Source organism: Neovison vison, chromosome 1 (assembly GCF_020171115.1).
Source record: "Neovison vison isolate M4711 chromosome 1, ASM_NN_V1, whole genome shotgun sequence".
Classification (NCBI taxonomy): Eukaryota; Metazoa; Chordata; class Mammalia; order Carnivora; family Mustelidae; genus Neogale; species Neogale vison.
In genome coordinates, this window is record NC_058091.1 from 108,535,080 (window position 1) to 108,552,173 (window position 17,094).

A 17,094-nucleotide genomic window follows, 5' to 3' on the forward strand; every position below is an offset into this window, starting at 1 on the left:
CTTCCCTAAGGTGCTCTGCTGATTGATGCACATTTTGCAATCCTTCAACCCTTGTGCCTGGGCCAGGGTCAGCAGTAGTACACTTAAGGAAAGTGAGCTGAGGCTATTAACAAGAGTGTGCTTAAGGTAGCTGAATTTCATTGTATTACTTCCAGTATACTTCTTGGGTCTTCAGAGATCTATGCTTTCATTTTTTTCCTAGTTTCATTTTTTTTTTTTAAATGCTGAAGTGTATGTGAGATTTGGCATGGAGATTTTGAATAGTTGATTAAGATTCTGATCTTAATTATGTATTTCTAATATTCTTTGCAGTCCACAGTACTTTGTCCAAATTGCATTTCTTTCTGCCTATGAAGAATATTAAATAGCTGTCAGTGCCCCTTAACAACGAATGAGTAGTAATTCATGAATTAAGAGGGGACCCCTTAAAGTTGCCATTATAAACTTGGAATTACTGTTAAAAATGCAACCACACAGCAATTCTAATATATTCAAATAATATATATAAGAATTAATAATATATATTAATGTTTGATAAGATTCAATAGACATTCTTAAAAAATTGAACAAATATCTGTATTCAATTGCTTATGGACAAAGGAAAAGGAACTAAGGCCTATACCAAACTAAGGTTACACTAAAAAGTCAAATCTATAGCTGAAGATTCAAATGGTACAGAGAGTAAGATAATTAAAAGAACAAGGAGACTATTTTAAAACACATACTTAAGTAGTAGTAGAGAAGCCCAATACTTAAACAGAATCCCAATAAAAAACCTTTATTCATGGAAAACACTATGTAAGATTGGATTTTATGGCAGCTTTATTATAAGAATATCTCTGGATGATTTCACTACAGCTAGTTTTCATTAGAAAGAAACTATAATTTTTCAGAGTAATTGTTTGTAAGTAAGTCTGGGTCTCATCTTTGTAGCCTAGGATTTATAAAAGTAAAAGATTATTTTTAGAGATTTTGATTAATAGACATATTTCTCTAACACAGAAAGTATGGTTTACAGTGTTAATTTATTTTTTATCTGAAATGAAAGTTTACCCAATATTTCAAGTGCAAGTAAAATGCTGCAAGTAATCCACTAATCCTAATTTAAGAATTTGTAGAAAATGCATTATCTACTAGAGCAACCAAAAAATTCATATCCTATTGAGATTCCACTGAGGAATAAAAAATTAAATTGTTTGTCCTTTCATTTTCTTACAGTGTATTTTCTGATTTGTTTCAGCGCCAGGGAGGCTGTCTGGGACCGGGGACTTAAGCCCCTGTCCCTAGCTGCCCTGATTCCCACAATTTCCCCCCGCGATCCTTTGCTCTTTTGGAGTGCTTTCAACCAGTCTCCGAGTTACTGCTGGTCCCCAGACGCAGGGCACTCTCCCTCCTATTGGGGTATTACTTTCCAACCGGTCGCCTCTGGTGGCTCCCTCCCCCTTTTGTTTATCTTCCGATATCAGTCCGCAGTTCCCATTCCGCTTTACCTGCTCACTGGCATCTTCTGCCCCTGTAGAGATCCAGTTTCATATTTTTTTTGCATGTGTACTATTTAACAATTATAACCTAAGTGTCAGTAGCTTTTGTCAGTAGACATACAATTTCTTTCAAAACGCATTTAAATGGCTACTGCGTTTGCAATCTCTTATTTCTTAAATTCTGGCATAATATTTGTAAAAATAAAAAAAAAAAACTATGCCTTCAATTCTCTTAATAGGATATGTTACAAAAGTGCAAAATATATTCCAATCATTAAAATGAAATCAGGTTTTTTTTAATATGATGAAACATTATAAGACTCCACAATTACTAAAACCAATATTCTTTATACAACGCAAGTGCATTCATAGTTTAAGGTACTCACTAATATTCAAAATAACCATCAATGGCATTTTGGGGATCCATGTTAGAGGGATGGTGGTTCTTCAGATTAGTAGTGTCTGGTGTCACCTGTGAACTTTGTAAATTCAAATTCTAAGCCCCACTTCAGACCTATTGAATCAGAAACTCCAGGGCAAGCACAGCAATGTGATGTATTCTAAATTTTGACAACTATTAACATAAAGGGAAAAAATGTACCACTACAGTTAGACATGTAAGGTAATTCAGATGGTAAAACCAACTGGGCCTACATAATTGCTATCAGTAGGAATCTTTCTTCTGAAATAATCCAGGTTATGTAGACTAGTAGGATTTAAGGAGATAAAGATTTTAAGCTGTACAATTAAATCAGTGTCATTGTTCCATAAGTCTCCTTAGATCCTTTTTACCATTTCTAGCTTTCAGGATACTTGCACTTCCAACAGCCAGCACCAGTGTTTTTGTAAGGAGGAAGCCTCAGGTTGCCCAACTTGTCTGCCTCACTCTAGTTGGGCATTTATGGAAATTTAGAGTACCTAATTTCACCTTGAGCAGGTATAACCAGTGACTGTGGTGTGTAAATGCTCCATATGTCTTTGTTTTCCTATTCTGAAAAATGACACACTGTTTGCAGGTCTCTCTGTGACACTCCGTTACCCTCCACGAGACTTGGCTCAAAGGCTACATGTGCTCATTTTTTTTTTCCTTCCTACTTCCACTTCTCTCTTCCCCACCAGTTATTTCAGAAGGAATTATTCCCATTCTCACTCTGCCACATGAATGCTTATCTCAGGATTTACTTCTGGGTAACCCAAACTGAATCAGATGTGAGTAAAAACAGTAGGTTTTGTACTGAAGTGACGAGAGACATTCTCAACATCTTTTGATCTCCTGCCATGACACTGTACTTCCATCCCTTTTTTTCTGTATATAATTTTGCTTTACATAGACATCATTGTTCAGTTTTAGATGTACAGAAAAACTGAGAAGACAGTACAGAGTTTTTCCATATGTCCCATATCCAATTTGCCCTGTCATTAACATTTTATGTTAGTATGGTGCATTTGTAACACTTAAAGACCTGATATTAACATATTATCATTACCAAGTAAGGATGACTATGTGTTTGGTTAAATTCTATCCATTCTTCAAGACTCCACTCATGCCCAGTATGGGTTCCTCATAAACACTTAAACATCTTTTTTTTTTTAAGTACTATATATATATATATAAGTATATACACACACACACACACACACACACACACATACACATATATGTGTATATGTGTGCGTGTATATGCCCCAAATTATTCTAATAGTTAGGGATAAGGCAGTGAACCAGACATACCACATCTAAGCTATCAAGAAAATTAAATTTTAATGGAGAGGGTCAAATCAAAAAGAAGGAAAAAAATATATGCAAATATAATTTCACACAGTAATAACTGCTACAAAGAAAGCAAAGTTGGAAAAATACAGTAGTCATTAGAAACCTGGAAAAATTTGGTGAGGAGGACCTGCATAAATTTCCCTGTGCAGTATCGTTGGAGTTGCCTCCTGCATCTTCTGTGGCTGTGGGAAGATCTGAGCAATGAAGGCTCTCTTCCTCTCCTGAAGCAGAGGAGAGAGCAAGTCCAAGGGGCCTAAGGCAAATTTGATATATCAAAAAAGCCCCCAAAAGGTCTAGAGGGCAAGGGAAAGAGTAGTATCAGATGAGGGGAGGGAAGGAAGTCCCATGAGGCTGTAAGAAAGGAAAAATCAGTATGAATTTATTCTAAATGGAACCAGAAACCATTCTGATAATTAGAGGATGTAATACAAGGGTACCATATGAGGTCATTAACTTTAAAAATGTAATTCTGTCTCCCTCTCCTGAAAACTAGAAATGGTAAAAAGATCTAAGGAGGACATGTATTGCATGGAGCACTGGGTGCGGTGCATAAACAATGAATTTTGGAACGCTAAAAATATTTTATTTAATTTAATCAAAAAGATAAAAATAAAAATGTAATTCTGAAGAATGGATTGGGACACATAAAGAAAGAGTAAAAAGGAGACTGGGTGGATGCCCCATGTTTATTTTCTCAGCTACCTATAGTTCTTGGTTCTAATTTGTAGGGTTATTTCTACATTTCTTCTTAGAGTGAGAGCCATTTATGTTCAGGGACCAAGTTTAATAACTTTTTTCTCCAAATGATATACACTGTGTTTGATACAGTAAGTATTCATTATCAAAAAAAGGAATGAATAATTTCTAAAAGCTAAGAGCTAGTTAACACCAATATCAACTTTTTATATTTAAAGACAGATGGCTGAGGGGCGCCTGGGTGGCTCAGTGGGTTAAGCTGCTGCCTTCGGCTCAGGTCATGATCTCAGGGTCCTGGGATCGAGTCCCGCATCGGGCTCTCTGCTCAGCGGGGAGCCTGCTTCCCTCTCTCTCTCTCTGCCTGCCTCTCCATCTACTTGTGATTTCTCTCTGTCAAATAAATAAATAAAATCTTTAAAAAAAAATAAAGACAGATGGCTGAGCAAATAAAATTTCACTTTTTATCAATATTTACCAGATCTATTGTATCATTAGATATTATATTTAATTTTCTCTCACTCTTTTTTTTCCCAGTGAGTTTGAACAAAATCTGATTCTTCAAGCATGTTATACTTGGTTTTATTTCTCAGCTATTTAAAAATCTTGGTATATTTTTAGTGATATCTCTGCTAATTTATTACATCCTTTTTTATATGTACATCTCAGAAGAAAATCAACACTAAAAAATACTGGACAGGAATAAAGACAATTGTATGGGGGCTTTATATTTATACTCTACATTTGCATCTGAGAATCTTGAATGAATTCTCTTTTCACAATAGCTCTACATTGTTGATGTTAAATTAAATGATTAATAATTTATCACTCTGAGTTTTATACCTTTATTATATATTTATACTTATATCCCCTTATATTTAATTTATATTTATAATCTTACTTTTCCACTGAATGTAAGTCTTAGAAAACAGAATATTAACTTCACGTATTTTTAGTAGCAAGCTAATAAATGGTATACATTTTAATTTTACTTCATATTATAGCACTATTTTAAAAGTTTCTGGTTAATTTTAAAGGTCCAAAATTATTTTCTAAACAAATAAAAATCCCTGTCCCTTCTCATTTATTCCATTTGTATTTCCACATAGATTTCATGTAGCTGACCTGAGATATATTCAAAATAATGAAATACCAAGACTCAATAATCTAATAATTATCTTTATCCCTTCAGAGGTAGCTTACTTACATTATTCATTAATCACGGGAGTGATCTTTGCATAAAATTTGTACTCCTGTAGACAAAAGAATATGTTAGTAAGGAGATAGCCATGCCTTAGTCCCTTTCCTCAAATGATCTTCCCAAAAGAGCATTTTATATTACTTGCTGAAAACTGACTTTGAGTATAAATTACTCTCTTTGAATTTTAAAAGTAATTGGTTGAAGTGTTGTAAATACTCTTCAGTGTTGATCATCTAAAGGTGTCATAATAGGAATATATATCCCAAAATAATACCAGAGTAGCAGAGGTTTCTATTGTTTCTCAATGTTTCTATGTTGGAAAAAAATAATTATAAATAAAAAATATTCATTGAAATTTAGAGTGAGAATTGCCTATCTAAATAATCTGGTTTGTATTCTTTATGAAAAAAAAGTGAAATTTATTGTTACGCTCTTTCTTCTTTTTTTTCTTTTTTTTTAACTGTTGCTACTTAGAAACAGAGGCATATTTTTAATACTAAATTTGGTCATGTTAGAATCCTTGTTCCTTGCAAAATTATTAATTTGTTTGTAAATTTTTTGGATTACAAATTATTTTCCAATCTAGATTTTTGTCCTGTTCTTATATTTAGATATTTCAATATAGTAAGTTGCCTAATATACTTTATCATTAATAGTATCCCATACATGATAAACCTATTGATTAATTAATAGTATACATTCACTAAATAAAATACAATTGCTACATTTTTTGTCTCTGCCTGTATATCAATTTTATTCAAGGGTCGAATGCTTTGTGTATTATTTGCCTAAGCTATGAATAGTTGTTAAAAATATATACTTTAAATTCAATAAGAGATACTTAAGGCTAAACAATTTCTCTAAAAGAAATTGTATTTATGTAGTTGAATGCTCTGATTTCAAAGCAAAAGCAACTTTATGAGATTTATCTAATATTTAAATTACTATTCACCCTGCTGATCAGCTATGAGCAAACCACCTCAAAGTCATTTTTTATGGCATTTGGATAAGCACATTGTTACCTGACTGAACATGTGGATATATTTTATGTACTTATCCATAAAATATGGATATCTTTTTTTGGAACTATCCATTCCTTTTTTAGAATTATCCATTCCTTGTTAGACCTTCTTGAGAAGAAATTATACCATCTTGATTCAAATGCTCATTTTTAAAAAGATTTATGTATTTATCTTAGAGAGAGGGAGAGAACATGAGCAGGAGGGACAGAGGGAGAAGGAAAGAGAATCTCAGGGGCTTGATCTCAGAACTCTGAGATCAAGACCTGAATGGAAAAACAAGAGTCAGAGGCTTAACCAATTACACCACTCAGTGCCACCAAATGTTCATATAATTGAAGAAAAAATAGAAACCTAGAGAAATTAAGTGAATTGCCTAAGATCACAAAATCCATTAGTAGCAAACCCATAATTAGAATCTATTTTTGTCTCATTTCCTTAGTACCTTACCAATCTTGATAATTTCAGTGAAATCAATGCCCTGGTTTTCAAGTACTTAAAAGCAGATCTACAATGTATTGGAGAGTAATAATAGTAATAATAATAATAATAATAATAATCCCTTAGCAATTTGCATATGTTTTGTTTGATAGAAAAAAAATACTTACTTTGTTACTTTTGGTATCCCTGAAGCAACCAACTATCTGTAACTATAGGGCTCTACAGAATTCAGATTATAAAAGACTAACTCATTTCAAAACATATACTCTTTAAATTATACACACCAAGGTTATCATGTAATGGAACATATAGAATGGAAGTTTTCTGAGATGAGCTCCTGCAAAGCAGCCTATGAGTTGGAGATTAGTATGCAGTTTATTAGCGACTGCTCTTGGTATAAATACCTATGAAAGGGACAGGTGGGAAACAGGATTAAAAATGGGAAGAGGTATGCAACAGCACAGACACACAAAGGCCTCAGCTGTCATTGGGTCTTCGCACCCCAACATTATCACTCATTGAACGCAAGTCATCCAGGAATGGGGGCACCACCTTGGGTAACGTAATATTCTTCATTTATATATGAAAGAGCTAACAGCTGAGGCTGTGCTTGTAGCTGCTGGGGTGTTATTCCTGAACTGTGACCTGGTTAATGCATCACAATGTTACCTACAAAAATTCATGTGAAAAGGGGTAAAGGGAAAATCCAAATACCTTTGTCTAAAACCTGAAATTGGGGCACCTGGGTGACTCTGTCATTAAGTGTCTTCCTTTGGCTCAGGTCATGATCCTAGGGTCCTGGGATCAAGTCCTGCATTGGGTTCCCTGCTCAGTGGGAAGCCTGCTTCTCCCTCTTCCACTCCCCCAGCTTGTGTTCTCTCTCTTTGTCAAATAAATAAATAAAATCCTGAAAAAAATAAAAATAAAAATAAAACAAAATTGTTTGTCCATTTATTCCATAGACCAAACTGAAACAAAGTTTGTTTTGGATAGATATAATAAGAAATATTCTTCTGTTGAAAAGTCAATTATCCTTATATAATTATCCATTTGCTTGGGTTTTTATTTGCACATTATTTCTTTCATTCCATTTGCTTCAGTGTTTATTTGCATATTGTCTATTTTACTCCATAAAAGGGTGTGAGGAACAAATAGCTTAATCTTAATTTTTCAGCTAATTCCCCTTTTTGGTGTACGGTGTTGATCTACAAATTAATAACTATGGTAGTATTTTTGCACCTAGCAGAAAGATGTTATAGAACAGTTTATTTTTCACTTGTGGAACTTAGACTTGGGTCCCTAAAGGAAAATGATATAAAATATCATGCACTAAATCATTCAACAAAGATTTATTGTGTTTCTTTTGTGGCTGGAACTAATTTATTGATTATTATTGTTTGTTCCAAATTTTCAAAAGTAAGTATTATTTCATGCATAGTGAATTCAATTGCTGTAAAGATTTACCAGTGTATCATTGCCACTGTAAAAATATTTTATGTAGTCAATCAAATATTTATAATTATCATTTAAATGATTTTAATTCTTATTTATATTTAGCATAATATAGTAGGCACAAATGTATTCCATAAATATAAGTGATGTAAAATAACAAGTAATTAAAACTAAAAACTCTCTATGATGCATTTTTATTTAGTGTTGACAAATTTAAGATTTAATATAAAATTATTATGCTCTATCTCTTCTAAATTATTTTTTCCTACTTAAAGAAAATAAACAGTTTGAGTTAACTTCAGTTTAATGGCTTGTCCATTAAAATTTGCTGAAAAAAATTATTTCATACCAAAGAATCACAGCACTGCTGCTTTCAGAAGGGACATTATATACTGTTGACAGTCAATCTTTCTAAAAGTGCTTAACAGATACATTTTCAGAAATTTAGGAAGGGATTGAATTTTATCATAATGGCAATGTGGAACACTTATTGAATTGACATTTGAGAAAAAAAAAAAAAACTGTGTCTGGAATACAAAGAATGTATTAAAGAAAGTGAGGGCCACTATCCTGGTCATGTTAGGAGGAGTTCACAGTAATCCAAATATGGGTAATGGGAACAAGATGAATGCAGGCAAAGTGCATAGACCCAACAGCCATTTAGGAGGCTAAATTAAAAGCAAAGTTGCAATAGACAGAAAAAGTCAAATTAGTTATTTCTTCTTACTTAACAGAATTTAAGAGAAGAGTTGTTCCTTTTTTTTACATTTTTTTCTCTTTCATTTGAGATTCTAAGAAATGAAAACATCACTCAATACATGAAAATTATTTCTAAGCCCTACTTTAATATTAGTCTATGTTCTTAGGTGAGAACCTTACTGAATTTCAGGACACCATCTTAAAAATCCCAAAAAACTTCCTGAGTTTTGTGCCCCACAACAACCCAATGCAATAGTGTCTGAGAACTATATACAGGTTTTCCTTGCTATCTGAAAGTAAAGCATTTCTTTCATAAACCATAATGGCGTAAAGCAAAGAAATAATTGCCACTAACTTATATGGAAAAGTTTGTGAGTGGTCCCAGAACCCCAAAACAACTTCTCTTAGGCTTTTCTGTTACCTTAGGACACATTTTGCTAACTGATACATAGAATAAATGGAGATAAAGGACAGATGGTCATAGACAAAATTCAAAGCTGTAGAAGCTTGGTGCTGAGATGCTTACTATGGTTCCCAGGGAAGGCTCTTGGTGTTACCACTCTTGCTGCTCAGAATGTGTGCTGCGGCTAGAATGGTTCTCTGAGAAACAAATGCTGAGTGTCATTTTCGCTTTTATACTGTCTTCATGACAGCAAAAATACTCTAGATTTCTTTCAGGTAGAAAGAGCAGATACAAATGTAGGTCTTTTGTAAAACAAAATGGCGTAAGGATAACTTTCGAAAAGCAGAGCAAAATGTCTATGCCGAGTAAAATGTCTATGTCTATGCCAAGTATAAAATTATACATGGTTGCGGGGTGCCTGGGTGGCTCAGTGGGTTAAGCCTCTGCCTTTGGTTCAGGTCATGATTTCAGAGTTCTGTGATTGAGCCCCCGCATCAGGCTCTCTGCTCAGCTCAGCGGGGAGCCTGCTTCCTCCTCTCTCTCTCTGCCTACTTGTGATCTCTGTGATTTGTCTGTCAAAAAATAAATAAAATCTTAAAAAAAAATTATACATGGTTGCCCTTCTTAGGAAAGTAGATTACTTATTAAAATAAATAAGAATTTTAATTGTATTCTAAGAAATTCCAAAGAGTACAGATTACATAGGTGTTTAAGAATCCAATTCTGTTCTTCCTCACAAAAAAATACTTTCCTCATGTGTGTTCTCTGACATTTTTCCTTTCTAACATGTTGATTTCCTCTTGTGCTTCGGTGAAAAAATGATCACAGTTGATCAGCATTTTTGTTACAAACATATGTTAGAAAAATTGGTGATGACCAAGAAAAGATAAATTTAAATACACAATTTTGACATGCATCCATTGAATATGCATATTATTAAATATTAAGGCAGCCGGTTAGCTCAGTTGGTTAGAGCGTGGTGCTAATATTATTAAATATTATTCTAGCAAAAATGTAACTATATTATAGATATATAAAAATCAATAAATGTGTATTTACCTTGATAAGTTGGTATATGTCTACTTATATAGATTTAACTACAAATACATTTAAAATTGTATTTAAAAGAGTAAAATTAAGTTAATTATGTTTGAAGCCATTTATGTCATATGTTGTTTATTCCTTAAAAAACTAATTAGAGTCTGTGTATTTAACATATGTATCAGTGCGATTTGGAAAAAAATGTAAAAAAATAAGCATGCACCAAATTTGGATGGCTAGGATTTGGAATTTGTTATATTTCTTTAAATATTAAAGATGGCATAGAAAACTCGATGAAATCAAATCAAAGAGTGCCTTCATGTTGGCAGATATTATAACAGAAGGCTTGATTTATGGTGAGACATAGTTCATTGCAGTCTTGAAGTTAACAGAGCTTATCAATGCTTTCTAGTACAATTTTATATTTATGTTGCAATAAAAAAAAGTCATTATGTTATAGCTGAAGAGAAAGTTTTAAATAAGATTTCAAATATTTTTTAACTCTCTCTGGAGAATTATTAGACTAATACCTGGGAAGAGATCTTCACTTGAAAGGTTCATAAGGTAATACCTTCAGACTGTGATTAATAGAAAAAAAATAGGAGTCTGGCTGCCTAGTGTTTGAGACAGGGACACAGCCAAAAATTCAGAGAGGGCAAGTTGTTTTACACATGGTACTCTGAAGCAGGCAAAAAATACAGACAAACATAATATGTATATATAAACTTTTTAAACAACATTCATAAACCAGGTGAGTATCAGCAGAAGAAAAGTCTTTAAATGCACATAACATAGAATATACTAATATTTGAGAACTTTTTCTCAAAATATAATTGGTCAAATGAAAGAAGAAAATCCGTTTCCTTGAAAGAAAAACAATAATATGCTTATTAAGTTGATTTTTATTTCATTTTTGTTTTATTTCATTTGAACCATGGATTCATTTGGAGTATATAACTATCATTTTTAGAGTAGAACTTTCACCATTGAGAACTGAATGTGTAGGGAAATTTAGATCATAGAAGGAATTTATAAGGAACCGATTACATAAATACACATTTAATTCCATTTGGGAATCTAGTTTTGGAAAAAAAAATATAAAAACAAGACTAAAGGTTATCTGAAGATAGTTTTGTCTTCTAAGATTTTTTAGTAAAATCTCAAAGAAAAAAATATCTTGACATCCAACTTAGAATGAATGATCCAATATATTTGAAGATAACTAGCTCCATCTATACTTACCTAGCTATATCATCCATCTATCTATGTATCTATCATCTAACTCCTATCCGGGTTAATGTATATACAAGAAACAAAATAAAAACTACTGTGAGCAAATGCTTTGTTAAGGAAAAGATACTTTTATTTGACCTCTTCAAATTGTACTTAGCCTAAGGTAACCCTAATTTACAACTCTTTATGGGCACAGAAAAGGCAGTAATGAGTTAAATGTTATGCTCTGTTGGTTCACTGATGCTCCCTGCCCTTCATTCATTCTCCTAAGTCTGATATCTTGTTTGCCATTTAAACAATTTGCCCTAGTCTCTGCTTCTGTATCTCTCAAATTATAAGCGAAAGATCTTGATCCAGCCTCTCTTCTATATTATGGTGAAAGATCCTTATAATTGTGTGTCACGTATTTTTTCCTAGTATATTTCTCATGGAATCTACTAAGCTGTTTTGAATGGCAGATATTTAATAAGTATACATTGAATTATTTATCTTCCAACTCCTTTCTTCTCGCTTTCTGAATCCTGAAGCCTGTTATCATAGCTTTCTTTCTTCCTCTTTCTTTCTTTCTTTCTTTCTTTCTTTCTTTCTTTCTTTCTTTCTTTCTTTCTTTCTTTCCTTCCTTCCTTCCTTCCTTCCTTCCTTCCTTCTTTCTTTCTTTCTTTCTTTCTTTCTTTCTTTCTCTCTTTCTTTCTTCTTTTTTTCCCAGATCTCCTTATTTTAAGAATATCCATTTGATGCCACTGTAATCTCTACCCTGACCTTAATGATTTTTTTTTAATGGTCTGATGTAATTTTGGTGTATTTTAAGATCTTTCTTTAGCTAATTAAAGTTCTGATTTTGATCCTATTGTTCTCTATCTTCTGAGAAGATGGTGCTAATCTCTAGTATATGTGTAACAAGCCCTTGGTAATTTTGTAGCTATCAATGAACTTGCAACTTTGCATTTGTATTGATAGATTTGAAAAACACTGTAGGCAAGTCATGTAACAATCACCGTCATCTTTACTATCACTACCCTTGACATCTTTGTGGTAATTACCACCACCTTTCATTTATTTAGCGCTGGCGATTACACAAGTGCTAAGTTAGACATTTTAAACACAATCACTTTATTTCTTATAAATCTTCAAGGTAGTTATATTGACAGAGAAAGAGAAGAGAGGCAAGGAGAGGGGATATGAGTCTTAGAACCTGAAAGTGAGTGGCCAAAGATCACGGATAAGAAATACATCCAGGATTCAAAGTGACATTCATCGACAAAACCCATGTTCCTTAGTTCTATTTTATTATGATGCTTAAGAAATTCAGAACTTAAAGTGAAGGGTAAAAGGAAGAGTTTAAAACAGTTTAACCTAACTGCTTAAAAGAGGTTACCTACTTGGATGCTATGAATAAAAACATGTGGACAACCAATCAGTAATCCCATTAAAAAGCTCACAAAATGTTATGAGGGTAGAACTCTAATAGAAACTATACTGTCATTCCAGGAAGAGAAGTTAGAGAAAGAAGTGTGAAAGAACTCGAGGAGATGAAGAAACCAGATAAGATTCCCTAATTGTGTATATAACCTCCCACAAGTTAAATCTCATCCTACCCCTTGAAGCCCTCATGATGAGGATGATACCAAACCAGGATACCTCAGGATTTGAGAACTAAAATGAGATCTGAGCTACCCTAATGAAAGCAGACAGAAAAACATAGCATTTCATCTACTTTTGATTGAGATAACAATAGCAGAAAATAATACTTGGAAAATAATTTTCAATGTTTATAAAATTAGATCATAAAAACATGGGAAATAAATTTGTTTAATACACTGGAAAAATGTAGAGTAATTAAAAAATTAAGTATACAGATACCAGTATATGTAGGTCACATAAGCTTAATAGTTAGTTGAAATCATGCTACTTGTTAATAGATACTTGCAATAAGATATTACATTTATGTAAGCTTATAAACAAACATGAAACAATGTTATAATTACATATGTAAGAAAATTATAAAAATATACAGAGAAGGGATACACACAATAGCTTCTGTGGGTTATAAGCACATAGTGTGACAGGTGTTTGTTGACTTCAATTACATCTGTAAGATTTTATTTTAACTCAAGTAGATAAAATAATTTAGAGAATCTTAATTGTGTTATATAGGGTACCTGTTATGTGTATCTGCATTTGTATCAGTATCTCTCTATCTCCTATTGGATATCTACCTATCTCTTTCTCCCTCTCTCTGTCCAGACACACACAGAGACACACACAGACACACACTCATATATATCACACACATATATTCCATCTATCTATCCAACTATCTATTAACAGGAGGTTTTTTTTTAATATTTTATTTATTTTTTTGACAGACAGAGATCACAAGTAGGCAGAGAGGCAGGCAGAGAGAGAGGAGGAAGCAGACTCCCTGCTGAGCAGAGAGCCCTATGTGGGGCTCGATCCCAGGACCCTGAGATCATGACCTGAGCCAAGGGCAGAGGCTTTAACCCACTGAGCCACCCAGGTGCCCCAACAGGAGTTTCTTATAATGAACTGGATCCCATAGTTATGGAAGCTGAGAAACCCAAGTTTACAGTCAGCAGACTGGAGGCAAGGAAAATCAATGGTTAGTTTTGGTTTGACTTTCAAGACCTGAGAATCAGGAGAACTGATGGTATATGTTCTAACTCAACTTGGAGGCTTAAAGGAGAAGAATAATGTCCCTACTGGAAAGACAGTCAGGCAGAGAAGTGAATTTTCCCTTGCTCAGCCTTTTGTTCTAGTCAGGCTTTCAATGAATTGGATGAGGCTGACCATACTGGAAAGGAGAATCTGTTTTACTCACTGTACTGATTCAAATATTAATCTCATTCAGAAACACCCTCACAGATATACCCAAAATAATGTTTAACCAAATATCTGTGTGCCTTGTGGCTCAGTCAAGTTGACACATAAAATTAACCTTACAAGTATAAATTAAATTTATATTGAATTATGCAATATTACAACAGCAAATGCAATAAAATATACCTAAAATTCTGGACATTTTACCAAAAAAGGAGAATATATCACTGAAATACATTTAGGTAATGCTAGCTGTTTGGAAACAACAAGGATAAATAATAGTTGTTTGAAATGATAATTGCATTGTAACATGCTTATTCAGCACCATTCTTAACTCTGGGGAAAAATCTGTATTAAATATTACCTAATGAGCTACTGTAGTTTCTATAGTTTATCACTAAAGCTATAAAATTAATCAAAAATTAATGTTATATAGTTGAAACATTTAAAAGAATAGAAAATATAGATTCAGACAACCAATTTACCCAAAATTCTTAACAAAACAACTTGAGTCAATTGAGGTTGACAGTATATGTTTTTTACAAAATAACATTCAATTTTAAACTAAAAATCATTATAATTATCAGATCAACATGGTCACAAAGTCATGATATCTTCATTCCTATAATTTTCAATGGTTAGGTGTAGTGTTTGAAAATAGCATTTATAATTGTATTTTCTAAAATAATTTTTTTTAATTGCATGCTATCTTGTTCAATAAGAATAAGCTGCCATTCTTTTGGCAAAATTAAAATTAAGTAATATTTCCTTGCACAAATACCTAAAAGTAATTTAAGAACTTGGATTATTTAGCATTTTATTAAATTTGCAATGCTCCATTTGCACTATTGCACTTAAAAATGCATTTTTAATTTAATTTTTATTCTTTTTAAATGTTTGTAAAATTCACATCACATAAAATTTATTATTTTAACCATTTATTTGTGTAGGGTTCAGTAACATTAAATACATTCATATCATTATAAAACCATCAACATCATCCACCTCCAGAATTCACTTTATTGCCAAACTTAAATTTCGTATTCATTAAACATTAACTTTCATCCTTTCCTCTGCCCAGTTTATGGCAAACACCTTTCTACTTTGTCTCTATGTATATGACAACTCTATTCACCTCATTCATGCAAGTGGAACCTTATAATGTTTATTCTTCTGTGATTGGCTTATTTCACTTAATGTCTTCAAAGTTCATTCATATTTTATCATGTCAGAATTTACTTCCTTTTAAAAGCTGAATAACATCCCATTGTTTGTATATACCACACTTCATTTATCCATTCATCTGTTGATGGAGACCTGGATTGTCTCCATGTTTTGGCTATTGTGAACAATGCTGCTATGAATATCAATAGACAAATATCTGTTCACTTCCTCACTTTCAATTATTTTGGTCACAAAACAGATGTAGAATTGCTGGATCATATGATAATTCTATTTTTAACGTTTTGAGTAACTATCATACTGTTTTCCATAGCAGATATACCAATTTATATTCCCCAGCAGTGCATAAGTGTTCTAAATCCTTACCAACACTTGTTATTTTCTCATTTTTTTAATAGCCATCCTAGTGGATGTCCAGTGGCATCTCAGTGTGGTTCTGATTTACATTTCCCCAATAATGAATATTAAGTGTCTGTCATGTGCTTATTTACTATTCAAAGAAATTTTATTCAAATCTTTAGCCTATTTTTTTAGAAGATTTTATTTATTTATTTGACAGAGAGAGATCACAAGTAGGCAGAGAGGCAGGCAGAAAGAGAGGAAGGGAAGCAGACTCCCCTTGAGCAGAGAGCCCAATGCAGGACTCAATCCCAGCACCCTGGGATCATGACCTGAGCTGAAGGCAGAGGCTTAACCTGCTGAGCCACCCAGGCACCCTAGCCTTTTTTTTTTTTTTTTTTTAAAGTATCTATTTATTTATTTTTTTGTAGTTGTTGAGTATAGGAGTTCATTATATATTTTAGATATTAATGTCTTACCAACCATATTGATGAGGGAGCAGGAGGCTGGCTGAGGAGGGAGCAGGGACTGGCGCCTTGCACCCCCTCTCCATCCACTCCCCTTAGTAATATGTGTGACATTCCTCAGGCACCCCTGACTGCCCTGAAAGAAGAACAAATGGTTATATTGCAGAGATCACAGTCCTGTAAGGCAGGAGTCTCCCTTTGTTTGCAAATGTCCTTGAGATTTACAAACAAAGAAGTTACCTTATCAATAGCCCAATTTCCAAGGACACATAACTCTGTTCCTCAAGCCCTAATGCCACCCTCCCTTCCATAAGAAACCAAAGGAGGTGGAGGTAAAAAGAAAAGTAAATAAAGTTAAATTTCTTCTAAACCCAAATCTCACTAACAAGGACACTTGATAGGAGAAATGTGAAGCTTTATCTCTAGATCTCCAAGATAGTGTCGAGAATCATTCCCAAGCATATGGCCCATTGATACACATCTAAAAGGTCTCAGAAGAAGATTTTTACTACTAGTAATAAATAACCTTTCTCCCAACAATAGCTAGCCCCTCAAGGTCCTGCAGACCTTGCTTCCAAAATTCCTTGGAGACTAACATCACCCCCTTTGTCCCCACCTACCTAACTCCTGTGTATATAACCAGACACTCCTCACAGGCCATGGGCAGCAGCATCTCTGCCTGCCCACGGGTCCTGTCCCCGTGCTCTAATAAACCACCTTTTTGCACCAGAGACGTCTTAAGAATTCTTTCCTTAGCCGTCGGCTCCGAACCTCACCCCACCAAACCCGACCTAGGTTCTGGGACTTCATCAATATGACTTGCAAATATTT